This window comes from Balaenoptera acutorostrata, chromosome 3 (assembly GCF_949987535.1).
Source record: "Balaenoptera acutorostrata chromosome 3, mBalAcu1.1, whole genome shotgun sequence".
NCBI lineage: Eukaryota > Metazoa > Chordata > Mammalia > Artiodactyla > Balaenopteridae > Balaenoptera > Balaenoptera acutorostrata.
This window is the reverse complement of record NC_080066.1, coordinates 53540001-53552894: the sequence shown is the minus strand read 5'-3', so window position 1 is coordinate 53552894 and position 12894 is coordinate 53540001. Positions and strand designations below refer to the sequence as shown.

The 12894-nt window shown below is 39.2% G+C and overlaps 1 protein-coding gene and 1 pseudogene across 4 annotated transcripts in view; one reads left to right on the top strand and one right to left on the bottom strand.

Annotated features, from left to right (window-relative positions):
* Positions 1-12894, bottom strand: part of LRRK1 (leucine rich repeat kinase 1) — a 122970-nt gene that overhangs the window by 93636 nt on the left and 16440 nt on the right. The window lies entirely within an intron of this gene.
* Positions 5320-7627, top strand: LOC103013819 (60S ribosomal protein L39-like; annotated as a pseudogene).

Below are 12894 nucleotides of genomic sequence, written 5' to 3'. Positions count from 1 at the left end.
TCCCTGTGCTATGCGGTTGCTTCCCACTAGCTATTTTACATTTGGTAGTGTATATATGTCCAAGCCACTCTCTCACCCTGTCACATCTTACCCCTCCCCCTCCCCATATCCTCAAGTCCATTCTCTAGTAGGTCTGTGTCTTTATTCCCGTCTTGCCACTAGGTTCTTCATGACCTTTTTTTTTTCTTAGATTCCATATATATGTGTTAGCATACTGTATTTGTTTTTCTCTTTCTGACTTACTTCACTCTGTATGACAGACTCTAACTCCATCCACCTCACTACAAATACCTCCATTTCATTTCTTTTTATGGCTGAGTAATATTCCATTGTATATATGTGCCACATCTTCTTTATCCATTCATCTGATGATGGACACTTAGGTTGCTTCCATGTCCTGGCTATTGTAAATAGAGCTGCAATGAACATTTTGGTACAGGACTCTTTTTGAATTATGGTTTTCTCAGGGTATATGCCCAGTAGTGGGATTGCTGGGTCGTATGGTAGTTCTATTTTTAGTTTTTTAAGGAACCTCCATACTGTTCTCCATAGTGGCTGTATCAATTTACATTCCCACCAACAGTGCAAGAGTGTTCCCTTTTCTCCATACCCTCTCCAGCTACAGTAATCAAGACAGTTTGGTACTGGCACAAAAACAGAAACATAGATCAATGGAACAGGATAGAAAGCCCAGAGATAAACCCACACACATATGGTCACCTTATCTTTGATAAAGGAGGCAAGCATATACAGTGGAGAAAAGACAGCCTCTTCAATAAGTGGTGCTGGGAAAACTGGACAGGTACATGTAAAAGTATGAAATTAGAACACTCCCTGACACCATACACAAAAATAAACTCAAAATGGATTAAAGACCTAAGTGTAAGGCCAGACACTATCAAACTCTTAGAGGAAAACATAGCAGAACACTGTATGACATAATCACAGCAAGATCCTTTTTGACCCAGCTCCTAGAGAAATGGAAATAAAAACAAAAATAAACAAATGGGACCTAATGAAACTTAAAAGCTTTTGCACAGCAAAGGAAACCATAAACAAGACAAAAAGACAACCCTCAGAATGGGAGAAAATATTTGCAAATGAAGCAACTGACAAAGGATTAATCTCCAAGATTTACAAGCAGCTCATGCAGCTCAATAAAAAAAAAAAGGAACAACCCAATCCAAAAATGGGCAGAAGACCTAAATAGACATTTCTCCAAAGAAGATATACAGATTGCCAACAGACACATGAAAGAATGCTCAACAGCATTAATCATTAGAGAAATGCAAATCAAAACTACAATGAGATATCATCTCACACCGGTCAGAATGGCCATCATCAAAAAATCTGTTCATGTTCTAAAAAGAAATCCTGTTTTTATTTTAACCACAATTGCACTGAATTATAAAATCAACATGTAGAGAATTGATATATTTACAATGTTGTCTTCCTATACAAGAGGACTATATGTCATTTTTAAAATTGAAGTACAATTGACTTACAATATTATATTAGTTTCAGGTGTACAATAATAGTGATTCAATATTTTTATAGATTATACTCCATTTAAAGTTATTATAAAATATTGGTTATATTCCCTGTGCTGTACATTACACTCTTGTATCTTATTTATTTTATACCTAGTAGTTCATACTTCTTCCTCCCCTTCCTTGATCTTGTCTCCCCCCACCCCCTCTGCTCTGGTAACCACTAGCTTGTTCTCTGTAGCTATGAGTCTGTTTCTATCTTCTTATATTCACTTGTTTGTTTTATTTTTTTAGATTCTACATATAAGTGAAAACATACAGTATTTGTCTTTCTCTGTCTGACTTATTTCACTTAGCATAATACCCTCCAGGTCCATCCATGTTGTTGTAAATTGCAAAATTTCATTCTTTTTTATGGTTGAGTAATATTCCATTGTACATATATACCACATCTTCTTTATCCATTCATCTACTGATGGACACTTAAGTTGCTTTCATATCTTGGCTATTGTAAATAATGCTACTGTGAACATTGGGGTGCATATATCTTTTTGAATTAATGTTTTCATTTTCTTTGGGTATGAACCCAGGAGTGGAATGGCTGGATCATATGGTAGTTCTATTTTTAATTTTTTGAGGAACCTCTATACTGTTTTCCATAGTGTTTGCACCAATTTACATTCTCACCAACAGTGCACAAGGGTTCCCTTTTCTCCACATCCTTGCCAATATTTATTATTTGTAGACATTTTGATGATTTGATGATAGCCATTCTGACAGGTATAAGGTAGTATCTCATCGTGGTTTTGATTTGCATTTCCCTGATGATTAGTGATGTTGAGCATCTTTTCCTGTGCCTGTTGGCTATCTGTATGTCTTCTTTGGAAAAATGCCTATTCAGGTCCTCTGCCCATTTTTTAATCAAGTTTTTTTTTTTTTTTTATAGTGAGTTGCATGAGTTCTTTATATATTTTGGATATTTACCCCTTATCAGATTTACTTAAATATTCTTAAAGTTTCCTTCATACGATCCTGTATATTTATCATGATTTCCCCTAGACAGCGTACATTTAATTTATATTAATTCAATAATTAAGAAAAAAGCAAAACATTTCTACTTATAGCCCCTTGGACATTCAAAGTTCTCATTTCAGTTCTTCTGGGCTTGTAAATTGATCTGGATAGGGCATCTAGTTACCCACTAGATACAATGTCAATGCGAAGAGCTCCTAGGAAAGATAAGGAAAGATCAACGAGGTCCTAGAGGTTGATAAGCAAAAGATATGAAGAGAGAGTTCAAAAAAAGTAAATATAACCAGCTCTTACACACACTAAAACATGCTAAGCCTCACTTATCATAAGAGAAATGCATAGTAAAACTATACTGAGACACCATTTTTCACACATCAGATTAGAAAAAACCAAAAATTTGATAACAAACACTGTTGTCAGGCCTATAGGGAAACAAGCAAGCACATACATTGTGGAGGATGGGGGTAAACAGGAAAAACTCCCATGGAGGGTGATTTGGCACTATCTGGCAGATTTTCAGAAGCATATGTCCTTTGACCCATCACTTTGAGAATTTATTGTGTAGATATGCTTGTATGCATGTGAAAAGACATCACAGCATTGTTTGTTATAACAAAATATTAAGAATAGCCCAAATGTCCAGTAAAGGAGACTGCTTACATAAACTGAGGTACAACACAATAGAATTCTGTGCATTTGTCAGAAGAATGATTATGATGATGATGATAGCACGAATGTGTGAAAGAAATAGGCAAGGTACAGAACAGTGTGTGTGATCAGCTACACATTGTACAAAAGAGGGAAAATAAGAATCTATATTTGTTTTGTTTGTATACACATAAAGACATTCTGTAAGGATGTAAAAATCAAAGAATGGTTTTTGAGCTGTGTGACTATAGTCAAACAACTAAAATTTTAAGATCTTGGCAAGGAAAAATACATGAAGTCATTTGCTCTGCCTTTTCCTCTGCATGTCTTCAGGCAGAGATACACACCCTCGAGTTCAAACAACAAAAATTGACTCCAGCTGATTTGCCTCAAAACAGGGACTGCCATCTGCCTTCTAAATCCCAAAGCAGGCACACCAAAAAAAGCAATAAGCCAGGATCAGGGGTCCTCTGTAGCTCGCAGAGTTATGAGTTGATGTATTTAACTCGTAGATTTGAAGGGAACCCTTTGGGTGATTACAACGTGGCCTCTGAAAAGTTAAAAGCAAACACCGCAAATGTATCTGCATAAAAGATAATGCTTAACAGAAGCAAACGCCTGCAGCCTCACCCCTTTGCCCTGAGACAAAAACGCAGAGAAGATCTTCAGTCTGAGCAAGAGTTTACATTCCTGGGTGCCGCACTCCTCTGCAGCTGGGTTTGTAGCCTGTGGTTGAGTTGGACCAGACCGCTCTGCGATTGCCACATTCACAGCTATTTTCCTCTATGGAAATGCCCACTCACATAGTACAAACTTCTTCAGTTAATATAAACCCTGGCCAGACAACAATATGGCCCTTTGTTTTTATGAGTGATATTCTGATTATTAAAGCAAGAAGCTCCATGATTCCTCAGAAACCGCAAACATCCCAAGAATGCCTGGGTTCTGCTACTGTGGCCCTTTGCCCACCGAAACCTGACTCAGCCATCACTATTTCTCGATGAGTTCAAGGCACTCCTTATGGACAGCTTTCAGCTGAACATTTAAAAGATACTCATGAATATTAGAACTTCAAGCTTTAGTAGGAAACAAACAGATTTTGCTAATCTGGTCAAAAAAAGCATTCTGAAGATAAGGCGAGGAAAGATTTTGACTTTAATGAAAACATTTTCAATTAAAACTTAAGCAGTTTTAATTAAAACAATTTTGATGATTAGATTAGGGGTCATCACATTTCAGTGATAGACACATTCGAAAATGAGGACTGGACACATAAATTCCATGCTTTCTATGGCTTCAAGCCCAATAAAATCAAAGACCTCCCATTTTTAAGGACCTCCCCATTTTTATCAGTGTAATATTATTATCAGTTTCAGTTAACAGAACTAGAGTCCAGGTGAGGCTACATAATTTACTGAGTAATTACCAAGCATGCACACTTTGCATGGTGCTAAGCATTCTGCAAACAGATTCTAACCATTTCTGTGTTACAGACGAGGACTGGGGTGCAGAGGGACCAGTATTTGAACCCAGCTCCTTCCGACTGCAAAGTCCACATCCTTGACACCATCACTCAGTTTCTCCTGCAAATTGTACACCTCAGAGATGCCAAGGAGATGCTGGGAGATAGGATCCAGACAGCAGGCTTAGCCCTGGTTGTAGCCACAACCTCCTGCCCCAAGTCCTTAAAAGTTGTATACATATATATATACCAAACTCAACAAGCCATGCGAGCACAGAAAACAAGAAGGAGACCTAATAGGTCCAGAAACCATCGTGCATGAGGTAGGCAAGGTTCAGGAGTGCTCCAAGGCTGCCTGGAGGGCATACGGGAAGCAAGGCCCCCAGAGCCACCAGCAGGGGGACTGCTCGGAGGGAAAACCCACAGTAAGCGTTTCTCCAGCCTGCACCAGGCAGTGGGGGGAAGAGGTTTCTGCCCCCTGTGCACTAGAGAGGGAGTGTGGAACCTTAGGTGGTGGGTGACACTCAGGCAGCTCGTGGAGCCCCCCACCCAGAAGACATACTCTGGGTGCACCCCCAGGACAGCCCACTGCAGTCTCCCTGCCCCCCTATCTGCAGGCTGCGTTGACCAAAACTGCGTTCACAGACAGCTATGGGGAATCCCAAACACAAAGATCAACATCCAACCATGTACCCACAAACATTTGAGGAAGATGAACGCCATAAAGGAGAAGTACCCAGTTCCGATAACTGAGCCTGCAAGCAGGGCAGGAAGAGACCCCTCCCACCCCCATCCTTACACACAGAAAGTAAAGCTAAATTGAGTTCCCTGCTTATTTAGCCAAGGATCCAGTGCCACTGGGAGCATGTTGACCCCCCAGGGCAGGAGAGGATGAGGCATATCCCACTGCAGTTCCCCCTTGGGCCTCAGAGTCCCCAAGGGGAAGTGAGCAGTTGACAGTGACAATGCTTAGGCAAGGTAGGGTCTTGCCAGATCTGAGAGCCTGCATCTCTTGCTGCACCCTTACATTACTGTTCAGTGGGAAAACCTACACAAATAACCCAGTCACCGAGATAAGGGAGTGTGGACAAACTCTGGACTCTTTGGTTGATGATTAACTTGCTATCAGCAACCACTACCCTCATCTGGGAGGAAAAGACTGAGTCAGTGCCTGAGCTCCCCTAAGCAGGATCTTGGGTTCTGGCTTTCCAGAATCTCGGGGGCCCATCGCCATCTAGTACCAGTGTTAGTAAAGCAAGAACAAGACCTCAGAATAAATATGACTGACATCTTGGAGAGATACAGGAGGACACAGCATCCATACACAAGAATTGACTGAAAAGCTGGGAGATTAAAACAAAAGAGTTGATCTGTAAAACACAGTAAGTGGGTGGCAGAGTATAATGGACAGAGCTAGAGGACAAATCAGCAATGTGGAAAACCAAGCAGAGGGTGCAGCAGCAAGACACAAAGAAGTTAAAGTACAGACAAAAAAATTAAAGAGATATGGAAGATGATCCTTGATGTTTTTCAAAACGTGTCTAATAAGAATTCCAGAACCATGTACTCAAATAAATAAGAAACATTCTCAATTTGAAAAAAAGATGGGTTCTCAGAAGTTAGAGCATACTACTCAAGAAGTTGAAGAGGGGAGGAGTGAATTTAGGAAAAAGAAGAAAATAAAGATAAAAGCAAAAATTAATTAAATAGAGGGACTTCCCTGGTGGTCCAGTGGTCCCTGGAGAGGGTGTGGAGAAAAGGGAACCCTCTTGCACTGTTGGTGGGAATGTAAATTGATACAGCCACTATGGAGAACAGTATGGAGGTTCCTTAAAAAACTAAAAATAGAACTACCATATGACCCCGAAATCCCACTACTGGGCATATACCTTGAGAAAACCATAATTCAAAAAGAGTCATGTACCACAATGTTCATTGCAGCACTATTTACAATAGCCAGGATATGGAAGCAACCTAAGGGTCCCTCAACAGATGAATGGATAAAGAAGATGTGGCACATATATACAATGGAATATTACTCAGCCATAAAAAGAAATGAAGTGAGGTGGATGTAGTGAGGTGGATAGACCTAGATTTGTCATAGAGAGTGAAGTAACTCAGAAAGAGAAAAACAAATACCGTATGGTAACGCATATGTATGGAATCTAAAAAAAATTGGTTCTGAAGAACCTAGGGTCAGGACAGGAATAAAGATGAAGACGTAGAGAATGGACTTGAGGACATGGGGAGGGGGAAGGGTAAGCTGGGACAAAGTGAGAGAGTGGCATTGACATACATACACTACCAAATGTAAAATATATAGCTAGTGGGAAGCAGCCGCATAGCACAGGGAGATCAGCTCCGTGCTTTGTGACCACCTAGAGGGGTGGAATAGGGAGGGTGGGAGGGAGACACAAGAGGGAGGGGGTATGGGGATATATGTATATGTATAGCTGATTCACTTTGTTATACAGCAGAAACTAACACAACATTGTAAAGCAATTATACTCCAATAAAGATGTTAAAAAAAAAAAAAGAATTATCGTTCTGAGACTTACAGAAGCTTTCTAATATAATAAACCACTCCAATGTTAAACTTAAAAAAAAAAAAAGACTCTGCACTCCCAATGCAGGGGGCCCGGGTTCCATCCTTGGTCAGGGAACTAGATCCTGCATGCCACAACTAAGAGCCCGCATGCCACAACAAAGATCCCCCACGTGGCAAGGAAGATCTTGCATGCTGCAACTAAAACCTGGCGCAGCCAAAAAAAATTAATTAAATAGAAACCAAAGAGTTTTTGTCCGCCATCTTGGTGTGTGTGGTTGACTCTGTTCCTCGCCCTGTCCTCTCCCAAGACTTTCAGGATCAAGCGATTCCTGGCCAAGAAACAGAAGCAGAATCGTCCTACTCTCCAGTGGATTCAGATGAAAATGTAATAAAATCAGGTACAACTCCAAGAGAAGACATTGGAGAAGACCCAATCTGGGTCTATAAGGAATCACACATGAAATGGCACGCGTAGTTTTGCTGTATCAAGGTCATGTGCATCTTACCCATATCACTATGAAAACCACTACTATTTGGACAGCTGGATGTGTTTTATTGGGAAAATAATTTTCCTCTTTGTTTCAATGTTTCTGCACTAGTGGGTTGGCTCAGTAATAAATATGTGAGATCTTTCATTGGAAAAAAATAAGTAGAAAGCAAAGAAACTAAAAAAAGCAACAACAAAACCCAAAGCTGCTTCTTTCAAAGGACTCATGAAACGATCTTATTGAAAGATTGATCAAAAAAATAAGAAACGGGGATGGGGGGTAGCAAAAGTACGGACAATATCTGGAATGAGAAAGGAGACAAAAATATACACTAGAGAATTAAATCATGAGAAATGGCAGATGGCAGGTCTGGGACAGGAACTGGACCACAGGAGCCTGGAATATCTTGTCATATCAGAAAGCAAGGATGTTATCAAAGACTCCTGGGGTCATGTCAAAAGTTAGAGAAACCAACCCAAAGGGGCTTCTGATGGCAAAAGATGAATAATTTTAGCATCAGAAATAAAAAAGTAAAAATCCATGAATGAGTAATAATACTGAAAGGACACACTTTATCGGTCACCTTTGAAAGATTCTAGGGAATTGATCCATTTTCAGAAAATGGAATAATTAAAATAAGGGAAAGATTCATTCATCCTGACTTTCACATACAAACCGTATCTCAAGGTACCACAGAGTTGATGGGAGAAAGTCCTTCTTTAGAGATAGATTTCAGCTAGATGAAGAAAGAATGATAGACTTAAAATATCACCACTTCACAACCCCAAAGAAATAACTGATATAAAGCAACGATTGATGACTGATAAAATCATTAGGTGAAAAGCTGAAAAACCATTACAACCTTTATGATGAAGTATCATGCTGACAAGACCAAAATTACTGAAAAATTGAACATCAAAGAGAGACAATTAGACATCATTTGACTCCTGTGGTGAAACAATAGGAAATACACAACAGTAGTTATTTAGTGTTCTTGCCAAGCCTTACTGAATGTAATCAAGCCTCTGGATCTATGGAAGCACAGAGGAGCACCACACCGGATGCAATCACCAAAATCCAGACTGTGGGAAACTACAAAGGATAAGCAATGTGGTTTTTTTTTTTTTTTTTTTTTTTTTTTTTTAGAAATTTCATGTAATGTCTGAAACATTTATATTAACATATTTCCATACAAATAACCCAATGAAAGTTTAGTATTAGTTGTTTTGTTTGTTTGTTTTTTTATACTGCAGGTTCTTATTAGGCATCAATTTTATACACATCAGTGTATACATGTCAATCCCAATCGCCCAATTCAGCACACCACCATACCCACCCCACCACAGTTTTCCCCCCTTGGTGTCCATATGTCCATTCTCTACATCTGTGTCTCAACTTCTGCCCTGCAAACCGGCTCATCTGTACCATTTTTCTAGGTTCCACATACATGCATTAATATACGATATTTGTTTTTCTCTTTCTGACTTACTTCACTCTGTATGACAGTCTCTAGATCCATCCACGTCTCAACAAATGACGCAATTTCATTCCCTTTTATGGCTGAGTAATATTCCATTGTATATATGTACCACATCTTCTTTATCCATTCGTCTGTTGATGGGCATTTAGGTTGCTTCCATGACCTGGCTATTGTAAATAGTGCTGCAATGAACATTCGGGTGCATGTGTCTTTTTGAATTACGGTTTTCTCTGGGTATATGCCCAGTAGTGGGATTGCTGGGTCATATGGTAATTCTATTTTTAGTTTTTTAAGGAACCTCCATACTGTTCTCCATAGTGGCTGTATCAAGTTACATTCCCACCAACAGTGCAAGGGGGTTCCCTTTTCTCCACACCCTCTCCAGCATTTGTTGTTTGTAGATTTTCTGATGATGCCCATTCTAACTGGTGTGAGGTGATACCTCATTGTAGTTTTGAGTTGCATTTCTCTAATAATTAGTGATGTTGAGCATCTTTTCATGTGCTTCATGGCCGTCTGTATGTCTTCTTTGGAGAAATGTCTATTAAGGTCTTCTGCCCATTTTTGGATTGGGGTGTTTGTTTCTTTAATATTGAGCTGAATGAGCTGTTTATATATTTTGGAGATTAATCCTTTGTCCGTTGCTTCATTTGCAAATATTTTCTCCCATTCTGAGGGTTGTCTTTTCATCTTGTTTATGGTTTCCTTTGCTGTGCAAAAGCTTTGAAGTTTCATTAGGTCCCACTTGTTTATTTTTGTTTTTATTCCCATTACTCTAGGAGGTGGATCAAAAAAGATCTTGCTGTGATTTATGTCAAAGAGTGTTCTTCCTATGTTTTCCTCTAAGAGTTTTATAGTGTCCCGTCTTATATTTAGGTCTCTAATCCATCTTGAGTTTATTTTTGTGTATGGTGTTAGGGAGTATTCTAATTTCATTCTTTTACATGTAGCTGTCCACTTTTCCCAGCACCACTTATTGAAGAGACTGTCTTTTCTCCATTGTATATCTTTGCCTCCTTTGTCATAGATTAGTTGACCATAGGTGCGTGGGTTAATCTCTGGGCTTTCTATCTTGTTCCATTGATCTATGTTTCTGTTTTGGTGCCAGTACCATATTGTCTTGATTACTGTAGCTTTGTAGTATAGTCTGAAGTCAGGGAGTCTGATTCCTCCAGCTCCGTTTTTTTCCCTCAAGACTGCTTTGGCTATTCGGGGTCTTTGATGTCTCCATACAAATTTTAAGATGATTTGTTCTAGCTCCGTAAAAAATGCCATTGGTAATTTGATAGGGATTGCATTGAATCTGTAGATTGCTTTGGGTAGTATACTCATTTTCACAATGTTGATTCTTCCAATCCAAGAACATGGTATATCCCTCCATCTGTTGGTATCATCTTTAATTTCTTTCATCAGTGTCTTATAGTTTTCTGCATACAGGTCTTTTGTCTCCCTAGGTAGGTTTATTCCTAGGTATTTTATTCTTTTTGTTGCAATGGTAAATGGGAGTGTTTCCATAATTTCTCTTTCAGATTTTTCATCATTAGTGTATAGGAATGCAAGAGATTTCTGTGCATTCATTTTGTATCCTGCAACTTTACCATATTCATTAATTAGCTCTAGCAGTTTTCTGGTGGCAGTTTTAGGATTCTCTATGTATAGTATCATGTCATCCGCAAACAGTGACAGTTTTACTTCTTCTTTTCCAATTTGTATTCCTTTTATTTCTTTTCTTCTCTGATTGCCGTGGCTAGGACTTCCAGAACTATGTTGAATAATAGTGGTGAGAGTGGACATCCTTGTCTCGTTCCTGATCTTAGAGGAAATGCTTTCAGTTTTTCACCATTGAGAATGATGTTAAGCAATGTGGTTTTATCAACAATTAAATTGCAAGGAAAAAGGAAGTGAGGGAGAAAGGTAGAAATTAAGAGACTCAGTAACAAACGTGATTCAAGTCAACCATTGATAAAAATAAATTATGAGACAATCAAGGGCATTAGAATGCTGACTAGATATTTGATGTTATTAAGCCCATATTTTTTATTTTAAAAAATGTATATAAAATGTACTGAGGTTGGACTTTTTAAAACACTTCTTAACATATGACGTTTGGAATTGGGTTCTAAATAATCTAGAGAGAAATGGAAGGGAATATGAATAGATCAAGATTGGCTATGTGTGATAATTGCTAAAGTTGGGGCAATGGATACAGAGAGGTCCATTACAGTATTCTCTCACTTTTATGATGCATTCAAAATTTTCCATAATATAAAAGATGGAAAAAAAAACCTAGTTTAAAAACATAACAATTTCAAAATTCTGCCTAGGCTAACGATTTATGAAAAGAAAAAAGCCATTTTGAATCTAGGCCTAAGAAACTGATTTCTGAGGGAAAAAAAGAGAGAGGAAACTATTTTCTCTGATTCTTTGGAAGAAAGGAGAACTGGAAAACTAGGGACCAGAGTGGGAGGGAATACTTTTCACTGTATTCCCTTTTGTACTTTTGAATTTTATATTGAGTATATGATGTATCTATGAAAACTAAATGATATCATCTAAAAACATATTTTAAATCCTGAAGCCACTAGGAACTTTATGCTAATACATTTGAAAATCTAGATTAAATGGGTGACTATCTAGAAAAATGTATTCACAAAATTAACTCAAGAAGAAATGGAAAATTTAAATAAACCTACAGTCTTTAATGAAATGGAATCAATAATTTAAAAGTCTACCGATAAAAAAGCACCAGGCCTAGATGGTTTTATAGGTAAAAGATTTTATCCAGGGCTTCCCTGGTGGCGCAGTGGTTGAGAATCTGCCTGCCAATGCAGGGGACACGGGTTCGAACCCTGGTCTGGGAAGATCCCACATGCCACGGAGCAACTGGGCCCGTGAGCCACAATTACTGAGCCTGCGCATCTGGAGCCTGTGCTCCGCAACAAGAGAGGCCGCGATGGTGAGAGGCCCACGCACCGCGATGAAGAGTGGTCCCCACTTGCCGCAACTAGAGAAAGCCCTCACACAGAAACGAAGACTCAACACAGTCATAAATAAATAAATAAAAGAACGTGAATTTCTGGGAGGAAAAAAAAAAAAAAAAAAAAAGATTTTATCCAGCTTCTTGGGAAATAAAGCTCTTATACAGTACAAACTTAGTGTTGATTAAAAAATTAAATTACAAAAAGATTGGCACAGTATGAAAATATTTATTTTAAAATCTTAAATATGGAAACTGTTCTGAAAAGAGCAGGACTGCCCAAACGTGACTCTGGTTGCCACTCCTCAAACCTGGACAATGAGCCAGCTGAGGGATGCCCACTTCTCCCAGCTGAAGGGATGGCATCCAAGCTCAGTTTCCATGGGTCTAGTGCCTGGAGGTTCTATAACATCCCACAGCCCCAAGTGATCCCCTATAGGCGGCCAGCACCCACCCTGCCACGTCATGAACAGGCTAGCCTCTGGGAGTGGAGACCCATGCTGGACCCTCTGCTGGAATGGAACCCACGCCCATGCAGCAGATGCCCTGGCAAGCCTCCCTGTGAGAGGATGAGAGACTGGGGACCACAGGCAACCCATCCTGCAGACCCAGGCTTTGTGATTTCCTCTCCCTCAATGAAGCCTCTTCCTTAACCCAGGCAGGTGATGTTATAGAATTTTTGCTGACCAGAGGGGACTGCCTGGTGGGACAGAAACAATACTATGTATTTATAGGCACTGACATAATTAACAATGGTATAAAACATGGC